The sequence below is a fragment of the Microcebus murinus genome, chromosome 16 (genome assembly GCF_040939455.1).
Source record: "Microcebus murinus isolate Inina chromosome 16, M.murinus_Inina_mat1.0, whole genome shotgun sequence".
NCBI lineage: Eukaryota > Metazoa > Chordata > Mammalia > Primates > Cheirogaleidae > Microcebus > Microcebus murinus.
In genome coordinates, this window is record NC_134119.1 from 18,855,518 (window position 1) to 18,877,932 (window position 22,415).

The following is a 22,415-nucleotide window of genomic DNA, read 5'->3' on the forward strand; positions in this document are numbered from 1 at the left end:
TGTGTGAATGTGTGTATGTGTGTGTGTGTGTGTGTGTGTGTGTGTGTGTGTGTGTGTTTGCATGTTCATCTGTGTGAAATGCCATCTTGGGGAGATTAAATTGGGACCAGTGAATAGGTTGGAGTCAGGAAACTCCAGATAAAATATTGTATTAATCATATAAAGACAAGTTGGTAAACGCCCAGGACAGAGTGATGACTATAGAAATGGAATGAAAGGAATATATTTGAGTGTATTTACAGGATAAAAAATACAGATTGCATTTGTTGTTCTCTAGGGAAACACAACCAATATAAAGAATTGGCTCATGTGATCGTGGAGACTTACAGGTCCCTAAGAAGGCACCCATCAAGCTGGAGACCAGGGAGAGTTGATGGTGTAGTTCTAGTCTGAAGACCAGCATGAGATCCAAGAAGAACTAATGTTTTAGTTTGGGTCTAAAAATAGGAACAAAAGATTCTCCAGGTCAAAGTAGTCTGGCAGGATGAAATTTCCCCCAAGTTGCATGAGGACAAGAGTTTTTGTTCTACTCAGGCCTTCAACTGATTGGATGAGTCTTACCCACATCAGGGTGTGACATCTGCTTTACTTAGTACAACAATTCACATGCTGAATTCATCCAAAACACCCACACAGAAACACCCAAAAGAATGTTTGAATAAATATATGAGCTCTCTGGGATCTAGTCAAGTTGATACATACAGTAAACCACTATGTTGACCTAACAGTGTGTGACTTTGGATGTGAAGAGAACGTGGTACGGTTGGAAAAGCCTTTTGTGAGTCTTGCCTTAGTTTTTGCCAGCTCATCTTCAGTTTCCTTAATTATAAGTGGGGAAGCTGACCACAGCAGAGTGCTGGTGCAAAGGACAATTGGACAATGAATGCTGAAGTGCTTCACACACTGTAATTTTTTTTACAATTCACAATAATTCACAACTAATATTATTATTGCAGATCTCTGCTGTAATGGTAGCTCTTCAGAGAGACCCTCCCAGACAGTCCCATGTAAAATAGCATCCCATAACTGTGCTTTCTCCCTTCCTCATTCCTGTAACGTGAATTCTGTACCACTCCCTGGTCGCAAATTCATATGTTGATGTCCTAATCCCTGGTACCCCAGAATGTGGCTATATTTGGATACAGGACCTTTAATGATGTAATTAATGTTAAATGAAGTCATTAGGATGAACTCTAATATGATTTGACTGGTGTCCTTTTAAGAAGAGGAAATTAGGACACATACACACAAAGACCATGTGAAAATAGAGGGAAAATATAGCTTTCTATAAAACAGAGGCATTAGAAGAAATCAACCCTGACAACATTTTGATCCTGAACTGTGGGGAAATACATTTATGCTATTTAAGTCATCCAGATTGTGGTTCTTGGTTATGATAGCTCAAGCAAACTAATATAACCTCTTATTTTCATTTATAGCATTGATCCAAACCTGATATTATTTTATACATGTATTTGCTTATAATTTTATTAACTGTGTCCCCAAATAGAACGCAAGCTTCTTGGGAGTGTGAATTTATCAGTGTCATTTAGTGCTCTACCTCCAGCACCTATAACAACAGAATTGGAATCTTAGTAGCTGGATAATAAGTATTTGTTCATTTAATAGTAAATTAATGAATTGGGAGGGATTCTAGGCAAACAGAGAAGCAAAAGTGGCCCCAAAATCTAAGGTTTAATGCCAAAAGGACACTGATTCCTTTGATAGAAATAATGGAGTCCAGATGTAGACCTAGTTTGGAGAGTTATTGGGCATTGACTTTAGTATTATTAAATTTCAAGTGATAAACATTATATCATAGAAAAGTCCACAAGGAAGTTATAAAATGCCACTGAACTTTACAATAAAGGTTAGGGCTGGTGATATAAATTGAGGCATACAACAAAATCAAATAAAAGTAGCCTAAATAAGATAAATAAAGGTTTATTTTTCTTTTATAGAAAAGAAATCTGGAGGTCAGTGATCTAGAACTTATTAATATATGACAGCTTGGGGATGCAAGCATCTTCTATCCTTAGCACATAGGTTACTTCCCCAGGGTCTTCTAATGATTACAAGTAGGCTGTGGAAGCTCAGGCCATAAGATCCATATTCCAGGTAGAAACGAGGGTGAAGAGGCAAAGGAACTGCCTCCCAGCTGAGTCAGCCTGTTTTGAGATCTTTCAAAAAAGCACCATGCAGTGACTTCTACTTGTACCTCATTGGTCATCCTATATGCAGAAGGCAGCAAAAACTGATATATAGCTGGTCATTGATGTGTCTAACAATGTAAGAGTTTTGTGGCTAACAAAGAAGTGAGGGTGGAATATTGTAGTTTCTGTACCCAGCAGTTCATACTACACATGTATGGAAAGGAGAGGATTTCATTTGTGAGTGCTGTGCTGATTTCCTAGGACTGCAATAATCAAGTAGCACATGTTGAGTAATTTAGAACAATACAATTAATTGTCCCAGAATTCTGCAGGCTAAAATTCCACAATCAGGTGTTGGTAGGTCCAGGCTCCCTCTGAAACTGCTGGAGGAATCCTTCCTGCCTCTTCCTAGCTTCTGGTGGTTTGCCAATCATCTTTGGCATTCCTTGACTTATTGATGCATCACTCCAATCTTCTGTTTTCACATGGCATTTGACCTGTGGGTCTGTCTGTATTTGTGTCCAAATTTCCCCTTTTCATAAGGACAGCAGTCCCACCCTAATGACCTCATCCTGACTTGGTTAAATCTGCAAAGACTCTGTTTCCAAATAAGGTCACATTCTAATGTACTAGGGTTCACATATCTTCTTTCCAGGGAAGCAATCCAACCCATAACAATGCCTTTTGTGTTCTCAGATTGTGCACTGAGGCATCCCACAGTGCTGCTGTGAACTTGCAAGAGTAAGGCGGGATCTTTTAAAATTTTGAGGGAGACACAACTTCACTTGACATGTGGTAGACATTACACATATTTTTAAATCAAAGTAGTAAGTTAAGATTTGCAACATTAGATCATGCTACATTCCTTTTAATGGTGCCGTATCTTTGAAAAACTAATTTTTCAGATCAAAATACATAGAAGTCAACGTGGAAAAGAAAATGAGTGTGAATATGTTTAATCTGATCCTGAATTTTGAAAAGTTTTGCAGTTGTCAACAGATATACACATGCCATTAGTAATTGTGCTTATTCAGAACTGAACCAATATTTAGGTGTGCCATGTTTCCAAATGGCTATTGATTGGTAATACATATAAAGTTGTTTGCACGTAACTCCCTGATAAATGGAACTGTTAGCATTTCCTTTGGCCTAAGGGTATTGTGAACAAATTGCAAAAATACTAAGACTAAGAATGCTGGTGGGGATGGGTAAACTCACAACTAATGGATGCGGAGTGCACTGTATGGGGGAAGGGCATGCTTGTAGCCCTGGCTTGGGCGAGGCAAAGGCATTATATGTAATGAAAATGTTTGTACCCCCATAATATTCTTAAATAAAAAAAAAGAAAAAGAATGCTGTGAATCTAGAAAACTTGAGAATCTGTGACCAAGGACCTCATTAGAAGGAGGCAGGACATGTGACCCAGAAGCACAATCAAGTGTTAGATAGCTGGAAAGAAATCCATATTGACAGAGGAGTGAACTGTCCAGTTTTACAAGAGGGATGATACTTGGTATGAGTTTCAAAAACAAGGAAGAATTAACATCTTAAAATCTTGCATAGTGGAGGAGAAAGGGGCGTGGGATAACGCACATGGAATCTGAAATACAGAAAGTGACTTTCCTGAGATGTGTTTTGGGGAAAATGCATCGGATGGAGACCATCTTTTCTTTGAGAATTTGAGAAGCAACTAAGAGGTGAGGATATGGAGGAACTGAATATATGGTAATGGAGACAGTGGGTGGTGAAGGGGGTGAGAGAAACAGGATAGTAGCTCACAGTCACTAAGAATCAGGAAAGGTGTTTGTGTTTAAATTTCTCTGAAAGCAAAGCCTGGGACAAAGACGTTGGTGCAGGTACTTTATGGGAATGTGGCCTAGAAGGCAGGAGTGAGGACAGAGAGAGTAACACAGAGACGGTGGAACAGCCAGTATGGATGTGCTCTGTCAAGGTCACTGCTTGGGAAATGGGGGCTCTGTTCTGCAGGCCTTTGAAACTCCTACAGAATACCTTTCAAAATTGTCCCCATGACGAACAGGTGGCTGGGGCATTTGTTCCCCAATTCCCATCCCTCATGGACTTTAGCTCCCTTGTACTTCTGAGTGGCTCCTGTGGCTTCAGAGGAGACTCTGAGACAGAAGAGCAGAGAAACACCCAGATGAAGGGGCTCCTGGTGGCGTGAGTCTTGGATGGAGCTGCCCACACAGCTGTGGCTGAAATCTGTGGCAGGGGCAAGAGGATGTGGCAAGGGGGAGAAAATTGTTCCCTGCAGGGAACATTCCTATGTACAGGGAAAGAAATCATAGAAAGAAGACACACACACTAGAGCAGTGATTTTCAAAGTGTGGTCCCCTGGACAAGTAGCCTGAGCATCAGTTGGGCACAGGTTAGAAATGCAAATTCTTGGGCCCATCCCAGATCAATTGAATTAGGAAATGTGGTATTAGGTCCACTAATGAATGTCAGTTTGAATAAGTCTTCCAGGTTGTTCTAATGCACATAAAACTTGAAAGTCATTGTATGTGTATGTATGCGTGTTTGTGTGTGTGCGTATATGTGTGTGTGTGAGAGAGAGAGAAAGAGAGAGAGAGAGAAAGATAGAAACAGAGAGGACAGAAAGAGAGAGACAGAGAGAGAGAGAGAAAAGAGTCAGGTAAGATGTGAGAGAAGAAGGGGTTGGGGCCCAGCCATTATATGTTAATTCAGTTGTTTATTAAATGATTAATTTCTTATGTATGCAAACAATTATGCGTCTCAATCATGCTAAGAATTATAAAAGGCAGGAGAATATGGACTGAAAGGAAATACAAATATTCATAAGTCTCCAATTTTAGTTGGTAACTTCAAAATCTATTCCTATCCAGACTTTTACAAGATATATTAAAAAGTGATGAAGCTGATTACTCTCAATTTTTTTACCTCTTTGTAGCTCTCTTCTGACATGATGAAAAATGAAATGGCAAAACCATGGATAAGTGAAAAGAGAACCAAGAGAAGGGTACAAACCACCAACTGGTTAATTGGTACTTGAAAAAGTGTGAACAGAAAATAGGCCCCTTATCCGGCTGTCGGTCCTGTACTCTAGTGACAACTAAAAGAGTAGAAAATTGTCAGTGCCTCAAATTGGGGATGGATACCTTTTCAATGTCTACACTGGCACAAAGCAGTTATGAACAAACATAATGCATCATCCTCCATGCCTATTTTCTAAGAGAAAAAATCAGCATGAGAAATTTTCTATTCATTGTGATGACAAGAGTAAAAAGGTTTCTTTACTTATAGTATGTAATTTAGAGTTAGGAACTGAAGACTTATCTGAACACCATGTCCATCTTCTTTTTACTGGAAATATGTCCTTATGCTGTAAAAATTTTCTTTACAGGGAATACAGATTTCTATGGTATGTTAGTGATCATGAAAAATAATTTCTCCCATTTTCTATCCAACTCCACTTCCTCATGACTGAATCAGTTGATGATCCTGGATCTTACAAAGAGCATTTTGTCTGGAATGACATTGTCATTGGGAATGGGAATGTTCCTCTGAGAGAGAGAGAACTGCTTACTACTGTTTTCCAAGGCGAAGAGAATACCCATTCCTTCTCTTTGCATCTCATTGTGCGATGAAGCAAAAGTTTTCAGTTTCTTGCCTTGATGGAACATATTATCAGACTGTGCTGTTTTGAGGCATGGCTACCATAGCTAGCGGTATAATCCATCTGTACACATTTCAACACTTGGCTGTTTCTTTTGGGTGAGTTTTGATAAGGAATACTTTGGATTAAAAAGGCAATATAAGATCAACATTGCTGCCCATAGCAGGAGTGGGTTCTCAGGAGACAGAGAAAATGAAAGAGATGAGCAATTCAATATGTAGGGCGGATTATGTCAGGATTACTAGCAAATAAAAATGTGTACAACAGCGAGAATGCTCTATCAGAGATTAACTTTATCTTCTTTTTATTGGCCAAGCTGATACCAAGATGATACCCTACTTTGTAGGCACAAAATCTATTTCTTTCCATCACCCATGACAGGAGGCAGGGAAGTGTGTGTATGTGTGTGTGTGTGTGTGTGTGTGTGTGTGTCTGCTTTCAAGGGTCAAGGGGGGAAAGTTTTCAGGTAGATGACTTTGGAAATCTAAGAGGAAGGGCTGTGGTACCCTAAAAGGGGACCTTGAAGGATGGCAGATAGCTAGGGCCTGACCGCAGGCACCAGCAAAGAGGCCCCATCCAGCACCGATCTCTAAACATGGGTCAACAGGCAGAAGATAGGTGGTCACCCTACTCTTGTGTCCCCCAATACATTCATACTGTGGCCATGCCATCTGACGTCTCCAGACACCACATTTGGTGCTTCATATTGTTCCTTAGGCTCTGGCAAGCTGTATAGGATTTCCTAGTATTTAATAGGTGGAGGTACTTGGCACATTCATATTGGTACCACTAATTAGTGGTTGGAAATCCTATGTCCATACATGCTGGTGGTAGTCTGGGGTATATTGACAGACAGAAAGGAGTGATAACTTCTGTTATCTATGTAGACTCTGATAATAACTCGGTGTATTTATAAAGATCTGCCGATACATTTTTTTCAAAATGCAAAATTTAGAGTTTAAAAAGCAATAGATGACTGACTTTTCCCAACTTTAAGATTCACTATAAAGCTATGATAAATAAGAGAGTTAGATATTGAGGGAAAAATAGACAAATATATCAAGGAAACAGAAGAAAGAGCTGAAAAATAGACCCGCACAAATATAGTCAACTTATATTTGGAAAAGGAATAGGAGCAATTCAGTAAAGAAAGAATAGTCTTTTCTACAAATGGTACTGGAACAATTGGACATCCAACAACAAAAAAGGAAATCTGGACCTTAATTTCTTTTATAAAAATTGACTCAAAATGGATCTTAGACCTAAGTGTAAATCACAAAGCTATAAAACTTCTAGAAGATAACATTGGAGAAAGTCTAGGTAACCTTGAATTTGGCAGTGACATTTTAGATATAGTAACAAAAGTATGATTTCTAAGAGAAAAAATTGTCACATTGGACTTTATTAAAATGAAAAACTTCTGCTCTGTGAAAAACACTGTTTAGCAAGTGAAATGACAAGCCATAGACTGGGAGAAAATATTTGCAAAATGCATATTTGATAAAGGACTGTTATCCAAAATATACAAAGAGCTCTTAAACACAAGAATAAGAAAACAAATAATCTGGTTAAAAATAAGCAAAAGATACGAACAGAAACTTCACCAAAGATATACAGATGGCAAATGTGTATATGAAAAGATGCTCAACACCATATGTCATTAGGGAATTCCAACTTAAAACAATGAAATACTATTATATGCCTATTAGAATGACTAAAATTCAAATTATTGACAACACCAAAAGCTGACAAGGATGTGGAACAGAAACTCTCCTGCATTTTTGGTAGGAAAGCATGATGGTACAGCCACTTTGGAAGACAGTTTGACAGTTTCTTACAAAACTAAACATACTCTTACTATGATCCAGCCATCATACCCTTTGGTATTTGCTCAAATGAGTTAAAAACTTAAGGGACTGATAACTAGAATATACTTAGAACTCACGAAAATTAGGAAGAAAAAATCAAATAACCCCATTAAAAAGTGGGCAAAGGACTTGAACAGAAATTTTTCTAAAGAAGACAGAAGAATGGCCAACAAACATATGAAGAAATGCTCAACATCTCTAATCATCAGGGAAATGCAAATCAAAACCACAATGAGATATCACTTAACCCCAGTGAGAATGGCCTTTATCAAAAAATCTCCAAACAATAAATGCCGGCGTGGTTGCGGAGAGAGAGGAACACTCCTACACTGCTGGTGGGACTGCAAACTAGTTCAACCTCTGTGGAAAGCAATATGGAGATACCTTAAAGCGATACAAGTGAATCTACCATTTGATCCAGCAATCCCATTGCTGGGCATCTACCCAAATGATCCAGTGACACTCTACAAAAAAGACACCTGCACTCGAATGTTTATAGCAGCACAATTCATAATTGCAAGGCTGTGGAAACAGCCCAAGTGCTCATCAATCCAAGAATGGATAAATAAAATGTGATATATGTATACCATGGAGTACTATTCAGCTCTAAGAAACAATGGTGATATAGCACATCTTATATTTTCCTGGTTAGAGCTGGAACCCATACTACTAAGTGAAGTATCCCAAGAATGGAAAAACAAGCACCAGATATATTCTCCAGCAAACTGGTATTAACTGAGTAGCACCTAAGTGGACACATAGGTACTACAGTAATAGGGTATTGGGCAGGTGGGAGGGGGGAGAGGGGTGGGTATATACATACATAATGAGTGAGATGTGCACCATCTAGGGGATGGTCCTGATGGAGACTCAGACTTTTGGGGGGAGGGGGGGAAATGGGCATTTATTGAAACCTTAAAATCTGTACCCCCATAATATGCCAAAATAAAAAAAAAAGAAAAGAAAAAAACAAAAAACAAAAAAAACCCAAAACTTATGTATGCATAAAAACATGCATGTAAATGTTTACAGTAGCTTTATTCAGAATTGTTAAAATGTTGAAGCAACCAAGGTGTCCTTTAATTGGTGAATGGATAAAACCTGTAGCAAATCCATTCAATGGAAATTTTATTCATTGATAGAAAGAAATGAGCCACCAAGCCACAGTATGCATGAAGAAAATTTCAATACAAATTGCTAAGTGAAGGAGGCCAGTGTGAAGAGGTTAAATCTTGTTTCATCTCAACTTTATGATATTCTGGAAAGGCAAAAACTAGGAGAAGGGGAACACTAATGACTTCCAGGGGTTTGGGGTCAGGGAAGGAGGGGTGAATATGTGAAACACAGGGAATTTTTAGAGCAATGAGGCTATTCTCTATGATACTGTAAGAGTGGACAAATGTTATTATACGTTTATCAAAATCCATAGACTGTAAAATACAAAGAGTGAACCTTAATGTAAACTATGGAATATCATTAAATAATGTATTTATAGTGGCTCATTAATTATAACAAATATATCACATTACTGTAAGATTTTAATAATAGGAAAAACTTGGTGGGGAAGGTGAGAGTATATGAGAACTCTGCACTTTCTTATCATACTTTTTTCTTTTGTAAATCTAAAAAACAAAGTCTATTAATTACAAAGCAAACAACCTGATTTTTTTTAAAGGAAAAGAACTTAAATAGATCTTTTTCCAAAGAAGATATACAAATGGCCAATAAAGATATAAGAAGATGCTTAACGTCACTGATTGTTAGAGAAATGCAAATCAAAATGACCTAACTATAAAAAAATGAACACAATAAGTATGTGGAGAATTTCAACCCATACTGCATTATTAGTGGGAATGTAAAATGGTGTAGCTTCCATAGAAAACAGTATAGTGGTTCCTCAAAATATTAGAAATAGGGTTACCTTATGATCTGGCAATTCCACTTTTGGGTATATATTCAAAACAATTGAAAGCACGATCTGGAAGAGATATTGATGTACCCACATTTACAGCAGTGCTATTCACAGTAGCCCAAAGGTGGAAGCAGCCCAAATGTCCATCAAAGAATAAATGGATAAGCAAAATGTGGTACATACATACAAGGAAAATATGTTTTTAAAAGGGAGGGAATTCTGAAACATGCTACTACATGGATGAACCTTAAGGACAGTATACTAAGTGAAATAAGCTAGTTACAAAAAGAAGTATGTATTTCATATATACCTATCATATATATGAAAGTAGTAGTCAAATTCATAGTAGTAGTAGTCAAATTCATAGAGTAGTCAAATTCATAGAGACAGAAAGTAAAATAGTGGGCCAAGGGCAATAGGGAGGGGAGAATGGAGGATTGGTGTTTAATGGGTCTAGACTTTCAATTTTGCAAGATAAAAATTCTGGAGCTTGATTGCACAATAATGAGAAAGCGCTTAACACTACTGAACTATATATTTAAAAAATAGCTAAGATGGTAAACTTTATGTTATGTGTATTTTACCACAATAAAAATAAAGTATATTAATTTTAAAATAAAGTAAATAAATAGACTTTCAGTTTTAGCTGTCACAGGTAAAGAGAGGTAGTTGTTACTTTCATCTTTTACAATAAGAAACAGCTAAGAAAAAATGAAAGGCAGTGACTCTTCTTGGATCAATTAGAGAACTGAGATTTCAGGGCAAAACACCACCCTGATATCTAGAGAGATGGATAAATCCAGAGAGCCATAACCAAGCTTTGCTTACTTGGAACAGAAGCCATTTGAGTCATAAACTAGAGGAAACTCAGTTGGTAATGTTGACAATTTGCTAAAAGCTCAGTATGTACTAATGAAAGGAAAAGCCTTCTGGAGGCTACAGTTTTGAGGAGACCCCCCCCCCATTTTCATGGGTTTTACCTCTAGGAGCCTCACCAGATTCTTGGGTTAAAGATCTAAGAAAGATCCCCTCATGATCTTGGCAAGGCAGAGGAAGGTTAATCATTGTGCAATGCCCTCAGTGCACTCTCCATAGCAAAACCCCACTCTCAGCCACAAGAAACAATGGTGGACTAACATCTCTTGTGTTATCCTGGATGGAGCTGGAGCCCGTTCTACTAAGTGAAGTATCACAAGAATGGAAAAACAAGCACCACATATACTCACCATCAAATTGGTACTAATTGATCAACACTGATGTGCACATATGGAAGTAACATTCATAGGGCGCCAGGTAGGTAGGAAGGAGGAGGAGGAGATGGCTAAATTCACACATAACGGGTACGGTGCTGGTGCGTGATGTCTGAGAGTTGAGCATGCTTGTAGCTCCGATTTGGGTGGTACAAAGACAATATATATAACCAAAATGTTCGTATCCTTGTAATATTCAGAAATAAAAAATTAATAATAAAAATAATAAAATAATAAATTACTTAATTTTAAAAAACACTCTCCAGGGGAAAATAATTTTACAGAGCCTTACCCCACTTGAAAAATCATTTCTCTTATCCCAATCCCTTTATATTCCTACTTCCGCTAACAGAGAATAAAACTACATAGTCAACAAGGGTCAGGACTTGAAAAAAGGAGATTTGAATACTTTTAACCAGGACAGGAGCAGGGGAAAGAGGAGGAAGGGGAAAAATCCAGACCACTGGAGAAACATATTTGAAGATCACTATCCAGAGGCCCAGGCACACTAAAGCACTGAAATTTAACTGGAATATTTTAGAATATTCCAGTTAAATTTCCCTCCAACTCCACACACACACACTCACTATCACACCAAGACCACTCCAGATAATAATAGTGGATTAAAACTAAAACGGCTGCAAGGTGCAGACTCTCTCTGAGGAAGAGTACTCAGGGAAGCCCCAAATCAGAAAAGAAGACAAAAATAATGACACTAACAAGAGGTCTTTGAAACCACTGACACATATACCTTCAGAAAATATTAAACGTAGTCCAAATTCTAGCTAGATTCAACAGATTCTCTCTCCAAATGTCTGTTTACCACAGTGCCTATTAGCCAACGCATGTCCAACTTCACCCAAAAAGTTAGAAGACAAAACAAAAGGCAAAAGGTAGATTAATGGCTGCTTAAGAATGACAGTGATGAGGGGATAGGGTTAGTAGCTAAAAGGTATGGGATTTCTTTTTGAGATAATGAAAAATTTCTAAAATTGAATGTGGTGATTTTAATGCATATCTCAATATGAATGTATGAAAGCCCACTTAATTTTCCATTTTAAGTGAGTAAAATGTATGGTATATGAATTCTATCTCAAAAAAAAGCTGTTTTTAAAATGATTCATTTTTAAAAAAATGAATGAATAGAGAAAGATATATCATGCTAACAGAAATGTAAAGAAATCTGGAATAGCCATATTAACTTTAGGCAAAGCAGACTTTAGAACAAGATAAATTGTCAGGGATAAAGAAATACGTTACATAAAGATAAAGGGGTCAATTGTCCATAAAGACATAATAAATCCTAAATATGTATGTGCCCAGCAGCAGAGTATCAAAGTATATGAGACAAAAACTGGTGGAACTAAAGAAGAAATAGACAAATCTAGTATTATTGTTAGAGGCTGTGACACACACCTCTCAGTAGCTGATGAGAAAGAAGAAAATCAGTGAGGCCATATTTGACTGAATCAGCACTCTTACTCTACTTGATCTAAATGACTTTTGTCGAGCACTCCAAACAATAACAGAAGAATACATATTTCTCATGCTCACAAGGAATATTCACCAAGGTAGACTGCATTCTGGGCCATAAAAAAATGCCCTAACAAACTTAAAAGGCTAGAAATCATAAAACATATGTTTTCTGACCACGATGGCATTAAACAACAACAATAAAATCAATAACAGAAAGACAGCTGGAAAATTCCCAAATATTTGGAAATTAATCAAAACACTTCTAAATAAAACATGCAAATAAGATGTCTCAAGTGATATGAAACAAAAATTGAACTATTTAAAATAAAAGAAAAATCTATATTTGTGGGATACAATAAAAGCAGTGCTTAAGTGAAAATGTATAGCATTTCATAACATAGTGCTGATATTAGGGGGAAAAAAGGATTAAAAATCAACAACCTAATCTCCTTAGAAAACTAGAGAAGGCAGAGGAATTCAAGCCTGAATTAAGCAAAAGAATAAAAATAAAAATTAGAGGAGAAATCAATAAAATTGAAACAGGAAAATAATGGAGAAAAAGAATGAAACAAAAAACTGGTTCTTCAAAAAGATTAATAAAATTGATAAATCTCTAGCCAGACTAATCAAGAAAAAAAGAAACAAGACACATATTACCAATGTCAGAAATAAAAGAAGTGTCATCATCATTGATTTTATGGACAGAACAAGGATAACAAGGAATGCTATAAGCACCTCTATGCTCACGAATTTGATAGCCTAGATGCTATGAACCAATTCCTTGAAAAACACAAATCACCACAATGCACACAGAAAGAAATAGACATTTTGAATAGAACTGAATCTATTAAAGATATTAAATCAATATTTAATAATCCTTCAAAAAAATAAAGCACCATACTCATATTGTTTCACTGGTGAATTCTACCAAATATTTAATATTTGGTAGAAAATATTTGCCCATTTTCCACAATCTCTCCCAGGAAATAGCAGCAGAGACTTCCTGATACATTCTTTGTGGCCCTAGTACTAAATCTAGATACCTTACAAAATACAAAAACTATGGATCAATATATTTCACAAACATACTTACAGATATTCTCAACAAAATAGCAAATGGAGTTGACAGTGTATCAAAAGAATTAAACACTGTGAACAGTGATATTTATTTGAAGTATGCAAAGCTGATTCAGCATTCAAATACCAATCAGTGTAATCCTCCATGCTGACAGGCTAAAGAAGAAAATTCAAATTATTATACAAATGATGCAGAGAAAGCATGTGTCAAAATCCAACACCCATACATGATAAATATTCTCAGCAAACTAGAAATGAAGTGGAGCTTCCTCAACTTGATAAAAATTGTACATAAAAACCTACAACTAATATACTTAATGGTGGCAAAGCGGACACTTTCCTTATGAGATTGAGAACAGGCAAAGATATCCTTTCTCACCACTCTTATTCAATTTCTTACTGGAAGTTCTAGATAATGCAATCAGGCAAGAAAGAGAAATATATATTGCATAAGCTAGAAAGGAAGAAACTAAATGGCATGCTTGTGTATATACCTAACAAGATATGAACAGGATCTAAATGTGAAAAACTAAAAAATTTTTATAAAAGAAGATCTAAATAAATGGAAAGATATTCCATGTTTATAGACTGTAAGGCTCAAATTATTAAGATATCTATTCTTTTCAACTTGATTTATAGATTCAACACAATCCCAACAAAATCCCAGCACTCTATTTAATATATATTTAAAATATAATTCTAAATTTTATATGGAAAGGCAAAAATCAAAGAATAGCCAACACACTATTGAAAGGAAGAATGAAGTTTGAGGACTCACATTGCTGTATATTGACTTACTGTAAAGCTACAGTAAGCAAGACAGCATGGTATTACCAAAAGAATAGACTCATAAATTGGTGGAACAGAATAGAATCCAGAAATAGACTCCCACACATAGTTAATTCATTTTTGACAAAGGAGCAAAGTCAATAAAATGGAGAAAGAATAGTCTTTTTACCATCAAGTCTTTTCTGGATCAAGTGGATACTCATAAGGCAATAAATAAATAAATAAATAAAAAGAAAAAAGAGCCTAAATACAGATCTTACACAAAAATCTTAATTCAAAATGGATCATAAACCTAAATGTCACATGCAAAACGATGAAACATTTAGAGGAAAAAATAAGAGAAAACATACATGACCATTGAGTCCTGTGATGGATTTTTAGATGAAACATGAATATCATAATCCTTGAAAAAATATTGATATATGGGACTTTATTAAAATTTAAATTTTTGCTCTTCAAAGACACTGTTAAAAGAAACCAAAGGCAAGTCACAGACTGGGAGAAAATATTTTCAAAAGCACATATCTGATAGATGACTTGTATACAAAATATACAATGAACTCTTAAAACTCAACAATATGAGAAAAAAATTAAAATGAGTAAAAGATCTAAATAGCCATCTCACCAAAGAAGATATTCACATCACAAATAAGCATATGAAAACATGTTCAACATCATTTGTAATTAGGGAATTTCAAATTAAAACAACAATGAGGTATTTTTACATACCCAATGCATATTGCTTTAGAATGGCAAAAATCCAAAAGTCTGACAATACTAAATAATGGTAAGGATGCGTAGCAACAGGAATTCTCATTCATTGCTGGTGGGAATGCAAATGGTAAAGATACTTTAGAAGCAGTTTAGCAGTTGCTTATAAAGTTAAGCACAGTCTTACCATATGACTCAGCCCTCATGCTCCTAGATGTTTACCCAAATGATTTGAAAACATATCCAAATAAAAGATCTTTATTAGAACATTTATAGCATCTTTATTATTATAAAATCACAAAAAATCTAGAGACAACCAAGATGCCTTTCAACCTGTGAATGGAAAAACGAACTGTGTTATATTCATACCAGAGAACATGATTCAGTGATAGAAAAAAATGAGCTATCAAGCCATGAAAAGACATGGGTAAATCTTAAATGCATAATTTTAAGTGAAAGAAAATGGTGAAAAGACTGCATACGGTATAATTCCAATTATATGATGTTCTGGAAAAAGCAATACTGTAGTTATGATAAAAATGTCAGTGTTTGCCAGGGTGTTGAGGGAAGTGAAGGAAAGTTGAATAAGTGATGCATAGGGAGTATCTTTATGGCAGTGATATTTATCTATTTGATACTATAATGGTGGGTACATGAAACTATGCATATGTTAAAACCTATAGAGACTTACAATACAAAGGATAAACAATAATATGTGCAAATTTTTTTAAAAAAACATTTAGGAGTTTGGAGATCCCATGATGGGATGCAGCATGTGACAAAATAACCTAACTAAATTTCAAATGTATGAAACAATCTCACTCAACAGAGTGGAGAAGAAGGTACTGAACTCAGTGACTTTGGATATGAGTGGAGTCTGTAAGACTAAAGACAAAAGAAAATGTACATAAACACTTTAGTTGATAAAGTTAATTTTTATGGATGCATGGGTTAATGAGTCTGTTACCAATACACATTTATACTGGAATTGGAATATTAAGTGAATTGACAGTGAATGGTAGGAATCGCAATTCTAATTATTGAGTGAAGGATTATTTAATAAGGGAGGAGGGTAGAATGTTCCATGTGGTAATGAATTAAAGTGGGAGACATTAATACAAACTGATGTTTAGCTTAATATAGATACATATGGCTACATTATAAATTTTATAGATATGTGCCTATATATCTATAATAGAAGCAATGACACCACAGTAACAATGAGCATACCCACTACTCAGATCTTGGTTCCTAATACCATTTACCAATAAGGATACAGGGCTTCTTGTAAATAAAGGTAGATCCTAGGAATGACACATGAAATATACAAGATGAGTCTGGAGAATCTGGTTACTGTCTGAAAGTAAGGATGTATCTAGAAAAATATTAATAACTTGCTATGATGAGGTTATGGCAAAGGGACACAGGAGCCAACTTAAAGAGTTCTCAATGGCCAAGCTAGAAAAATGTAAACAATAAAATCAATGGAGTAATACTGGATTATAACCCAATTACAAAATAAATATGAGTCTATGTGGACATAAATAAATGATGGCATAAATACTTAAATAGGGGTAAATAGACAAATTTCCAGTGCAGAATAATTATAGACAATTTATGTAGATTCTCCACCATCAAGAAAAGGAGGGAATAAATTCCCACCCCATGGTATGAGTTATGCCTAGTGACTTTCTCCAATGCGTGCAGTATGGAAATGGTGAGGAAAAATAATAACTTTATAGGGGGAGAAACCTGACAAATGTGACCTCAGCCAAGAGATCCATATCAACAGCAACAGTCAAAAATCATGTTGATATGTGAGCAAAGTAGCACTTTACCTCTGTGGACTTCCTCCCTCAAATTCAGAAGTCCAGTCTATTAATGACAGGAAAAATAAAAATCAGAAAAATCCTAATTAAGGGATAGTCTACAAAATGTCTGACCAGTACAACTCAAAACTGTCAAGATCATCAAACCTCAGAAAGCCTTCTTTCTAAATGGTCACAACCAAAAGAAGTCTAAGGAGATAAAACAGTTAACGGTAATTTTGTATCTGGATAGAATCTTGCAAAAGTAAAAGGAAATCTGAGTAAAGCATGGACGTTAGTTAATAATAATGTGTCGTTATTCGTGCATTGGTTGTGACAAATTACCACACTAATGGAAGATGTTAATATGAGGGGAATCTGAAATATAACTTATGCCAAAATTCTCTGTGCTATCTTTCAAGTTTTCTGTTAATCTACAACTGTTCTAAAATTAAAAGTTTATTTTACAAATAATAAATAAGTAGATACAACATAACTTTTTCCTCTCTTGATACTTTTCCCTTTCTGTGACCTATCTGCTGTTTCCATACACTGTTTTATTCCTACCTTACATTTTAAGTCAGATAATTAACTGATAACTTTTAGTCTTACCCTTTAAGATTCAACTAAATGTATTTTTGAAGATCAGCTCTTTATAACAACCTTTCCTAATTGTTAAACATAGGCTGATGTTTTTTTGAGGTCCATTACCCTCGATACCACTCGTGAAACTCTTGGCTGCCCTGTCTCTGTATTTGCCCTATTCTCAGAGTTACTTCTATGCCCAGTTCCTGACTATTTCTTTAGTATCTACTCTGAGTTTGAATGCTCTCAAGACTGACATCTATATTAGTCCATGACCTTGATCTTTGAATGCTAGACTTTGGTGGATGCATGAATGGAGATGTTCCATTTTGCTTCATTTCCTCTGGCCTTGCAGTTGTTGAACATGCCAGCCTTATCCCTGCCTCTGGCCCTTGGCCCTTATAACTTTCCCTCTTGGAACATTTTTCTCCCCCAAATTTCCATGTCATTCTTCTTCATTCATTCTCTTGGCTTGAATCTCAGGTACTATTAATAGTAGCCCAAACTGATGGGCATTCCCTGGCAGAAAAGCTGCAATACCACGTGGAGCAGAGCCCACTATATACCAACTGACGCTTTGATGGAGAGTTTATAGGCCTCTCATATTAGCTATAGCCTCAGTTGAAGCAACACATTCAAAGTACTAAGAATATACCTGTGAAAAGACAGACCTGGATAAAGTTTAGCTCTCCTGGGGGTTGGGGGATCTAAAATAATGGCGTAACCCTGTCTCCCAGTGGAAAATCAGAAACCACTGGAACCACTCAGCATAGCCCAACAAGATGGCTGAGACACCCACTATTGAAACATTGGTCTCCAGAGCAAATGTCCATATGCCTAAAGCAATGATGGGCTCAGCAGATGCACAGGGCCACCGTACACTTAACACTCCTGGGAAGGGCTTTGTAATAGATCTACCCTTTGGGCCCAGGACCCAGACCCTGACTCTGTCCAAGATGGCTGAGTTCTTCACTAGTATGCCAAATTTGATCTCCTGTGCTGGCTGGCTTACTTCAGCTGCTGTCACCATTCAGATCATCTCAGAAGTAAACTCTGTCTGAAACACCAAATGCCACATCTCACTGCTCCTCTGTCAGATGGGAGCCTACTGTGAATTAAATCTGTTACAGAAGAACTCAGTCTTGGCTAAACGTAGATGGACGAAGCCCCCCCTCCCTGGCACTGCCCCATTTGGGTCTAGTGCATTACTTCTTGCAGGCCTGAGAGGAAGGAACAGTGTCAGACTCCTTTTGTTGCTAGTGTGGGTATTATTCTCAGTTCCCAGCCTGCCCAAATGAAGAGGTCATAGTTAGGGAAATGTCAACCCCTTCACTGTTCTGAGTTCAAAAGTGCTGCAGAAGGATGAGTTGTGTGCCAAGAGGGAGGGAGGAAAGAAATCAAATTTTAAATGGCAGATGTAGGCTGGTTAATAGCTCAAGCTTTAGATTCAGAAAGACTTGGGATTGGATTCTTGCTCTACTGTTTATTCACCATGTGTTGTCAGGAAAGTTAAACAACCAAAGTCCTCAATTTCCCAATTAAAGCTAAGATATGGTTATGAGGATTAAGAAAGACACTATATGTGAAGTGTCTACTTGGTGAATATTCAACTGATGGCAGTTATTATGAGTAATATAATCCGAAATAAAGTAAACAAACAAAAAATAAACAAAAGCACTTAATCAATGAGTTATCACTTTTCCACCAATTCTGCGACTTTGCCATAAGATCCCAGAAGCCCACACAAATTTGAGAAGTGTATACCCTAAGTTAGTTCTCAGGGATTCTTTGAAAATTCAGATTTATTTATTTTCAGTGTTTTTTTCCCTAAAATATTTCTAATTATTTTATTCTTTTTGATACTGGGAATAAATTGTCAAATTTTGATGCTGCCTTAAAATACTAAACTGTTATGTTCATGAGTCTTCTCTTTTTAAGTTAATTAATTTCAGCTTATTTGTAAGAATATTTCCATCATTATTTGAACATGAAATACAGCTTGATAGAGGTTTCTGGTGAAAATAGTTTCTTTAAAATATTATTTTACTTCACAAAGTCAAGAAATAAATTGATACATCACATGGTTTAAAAGACATCACCTTCCCCTAAAATATATTAGCTTTCACCTTATTTTCATCTACTGTGAAGTTTATGGACTCAAAAATAGTTTTGAAGTAACTGGTGAGAAAGCATTTTCAATTTGGTTCAGGAATGAATGATCTGAACATAGAACATAATTACAGCCAAAAATAAAAAAGTGGTATAAATAAAAAGGAAAGATTCATAAAAAAGATAAAGGGAACTAGAAAGTCATCTTTTTAAGACCACAAGAAATATAAAAACAGGAAAAGCTGCACTTATGTCTAAATCCTAGAGTGCTTTTAACTGTAAGATACAGAAAACCAGGATCAATGAAATTGGCTTAAGCAAAAATTGAATTTATCAATTGATTAACTCACATATCCAGATAAGTCTCAGAAGTAAGTTAGGCTTCATGCTTTATATAATCAGACCTTAGTTTCTCTTGATCTTTAAGTCTTGTGTCTTCTCAGTGGGCATTATTCTTGAGCTCTACAGCCTAGAAGAAGAGAGAGAAAGTTCTCTTTCTTAACAGCTGAACAAGTTTATCAGGCCTCTCCTCCATGTGATTTTGGTTAAGTCCTCATCTGAGAACCAATCCCTGTGACCAGGAGGATGTGATGCCTTGACTAGATAGATCTGAGTCCTATATCCGCCCCCTCCAAGTCTGGGGTATATTCCTCATCATAAACCACATGTGCTGATGGTGGAGGAGGTGAGTTTCCCAGGAAAAAACCAAATGCAGTTATTGGAAAGGGGAAGATGACTGGAGTCTTCAATGTCCAGTTTAAATTCTACTTTTTCTGGCAAATCTTTTCAGATCACATATTACACAGTGACCATTTTTCCCTCTCAACACATAAAAGATACTGCAGACTGGATATGGTGGCTCAGGCCTGTAACCCCAGCACTCTGGGAGGCCAAGGATGGGGGGCCACTTGAGATCAGAAATTTGATACCAGCCTGAGCAAGAGGGAGACCGTGTCTCTACTAAAAATAGAAGAATTAGCCAGACATGGTGGTGCACACCTCTAGTCCCAGCTACTCGGGAGGCTGAGGCAGGAGGATCCCTTGAGCCCAGGAGTTTGAGGTTGCTGTGAGCTATGATGATGCCATAGCACTCTAGCCCAGGTGACAGAGCAAGATTCTGTCCCAAAAACAAAAACAAAAAACTAGAAGACACTGCAAGTGATATACTTGTAAGACAGCCATTCTCTTAATTTCTCATATTATTCTTTATATATGACATTATTCCAGTGGGTGCTGGCTTTAGTTCATTTGGGATACTATAACAAAGTACCATAGACTGAGTCACTTGTAAATGGCACAAATTTATTTCTCACTGTTCTGTAGGCTGAAGTCCAAGATTGGGGGGGGGCTATCATGATTCAGTTCTGGTAAGAATCCTCTTCTGAGTCGTAGGCTGCCAACTTCTCATTGTATCCTCATTTGGTGGGAAAGAACAAGGGAACTCTCTGAATCTTCTTTTATAAGGGCGCTAATTGCTAATTCCACTCCTGAGTGCTCTGCCCTCAGGACCTAATCACTTCCCAAGGACCACACCTCCAAATGCTATCACCATGGGGGTTAGGATTTCAACATATGAATTTGGGGTGAGGGACATAAACATTCAGACCATGGCAATGCCTTTATTAGACCATAGATTCCCTCACTGGCCAGTGCACCCTTTTCCCAGCTGCTGTGGGTATTGACTGGTAACATCTCACAGCTGTTCCTCATCTTCAGAGAATTGCGTCAGCTGAACACAAGCCATTCTGATGGGAGTTTATGCCCCAAACTTCCACCCAGGGGCAGCACACAGCCAAAACCCAGAGCCCACTCTCTCATGGGAAGTACAAGAGACTGATGCTCTTGCCTCAAGAGCTTGTACCATCTCTGTGGTACAAGTCACACTCCAGAGCTCGTGTGATCAGGCCAAGGCTACATTTCAGCTGGGATGACGTCCTCGCTTAGGTACTCCCCTCACCCCATCCTGCTGCCCTCCCTGTCCTTCTCCTGAGAGCCTCTCTCAGTAAGTCACATGCACCCAAATCTCTTTCTCAGGCTCTAGGTATAGGTAACTTGACCTAACATAATTATTCAACTTGTGACATTCATTTATCTCTAAGTTATAAGATCCTTGAGAATAAGGACAATGTTTTGGTCCATCTGTAACTTTTAATATTATTTTTTATGCGTACACAATGCTTTTTCTTTATTTTCTTTAAATTTTTTAAAATTTCAAAATATTAAGGTGGTACAAATATTTTTGCTACATGGATACATTGAATAATGCTGAAGCCAGTGCTTCTAGTGTGCCTGTCACCAGAGTAGTGTTCCTTGTACCCAATAGATAACTTTTTATCCCTCATCCCCTCCAGCCCTCTCCTCTCCTTGTTTTCCAAGGTCTTTTACATCTCTTTGTGCCTGTGGGCACCCATGATTTAGCTCCCACTTACTGGTGAAAATACGTGGTATTTGTTTTTCCATTTCTGAGATAATTCATTTAGGATAATGGCCTCCAGTTCTATCCAAGTTGCTGCAAAAGACATTATTTCATTCATTTTTATGACTAAGTAGTACACCATAATGTGTGTGTGTATGTGTGTATATATATGCTGTCCAGAAAGTATACTGCCATGTAACTGTGTATATATGTGTGTGTGTGTATATATATATATGCTGTCCAGAAAGTATACTGCCATATAACTGTGTATATATGTGTGTGTGTGTATATATATATATATATATATATATATATATATATATATGCTGTCCAGAAAGTATACTGCCATGTAACTGCGTGTATGTATATATATATATATATATATATATATATATAGGCTGTCCAGAAAGTATACAGCCATGTAACTGTTCTTGTTGTATTAACAATGGCTGGATACTTCCCAGACAGCCCTTGTATATACGACTCTTTATTTTTTTATACTCTTCAGTTGACAGGCACTTAGGTTGATTTCGTATCTTTACAATTGTGAATTGTGCTGCTATAAACATTCCGCTACAGGTGTCTTTTTCATAAAATGACTTCTTT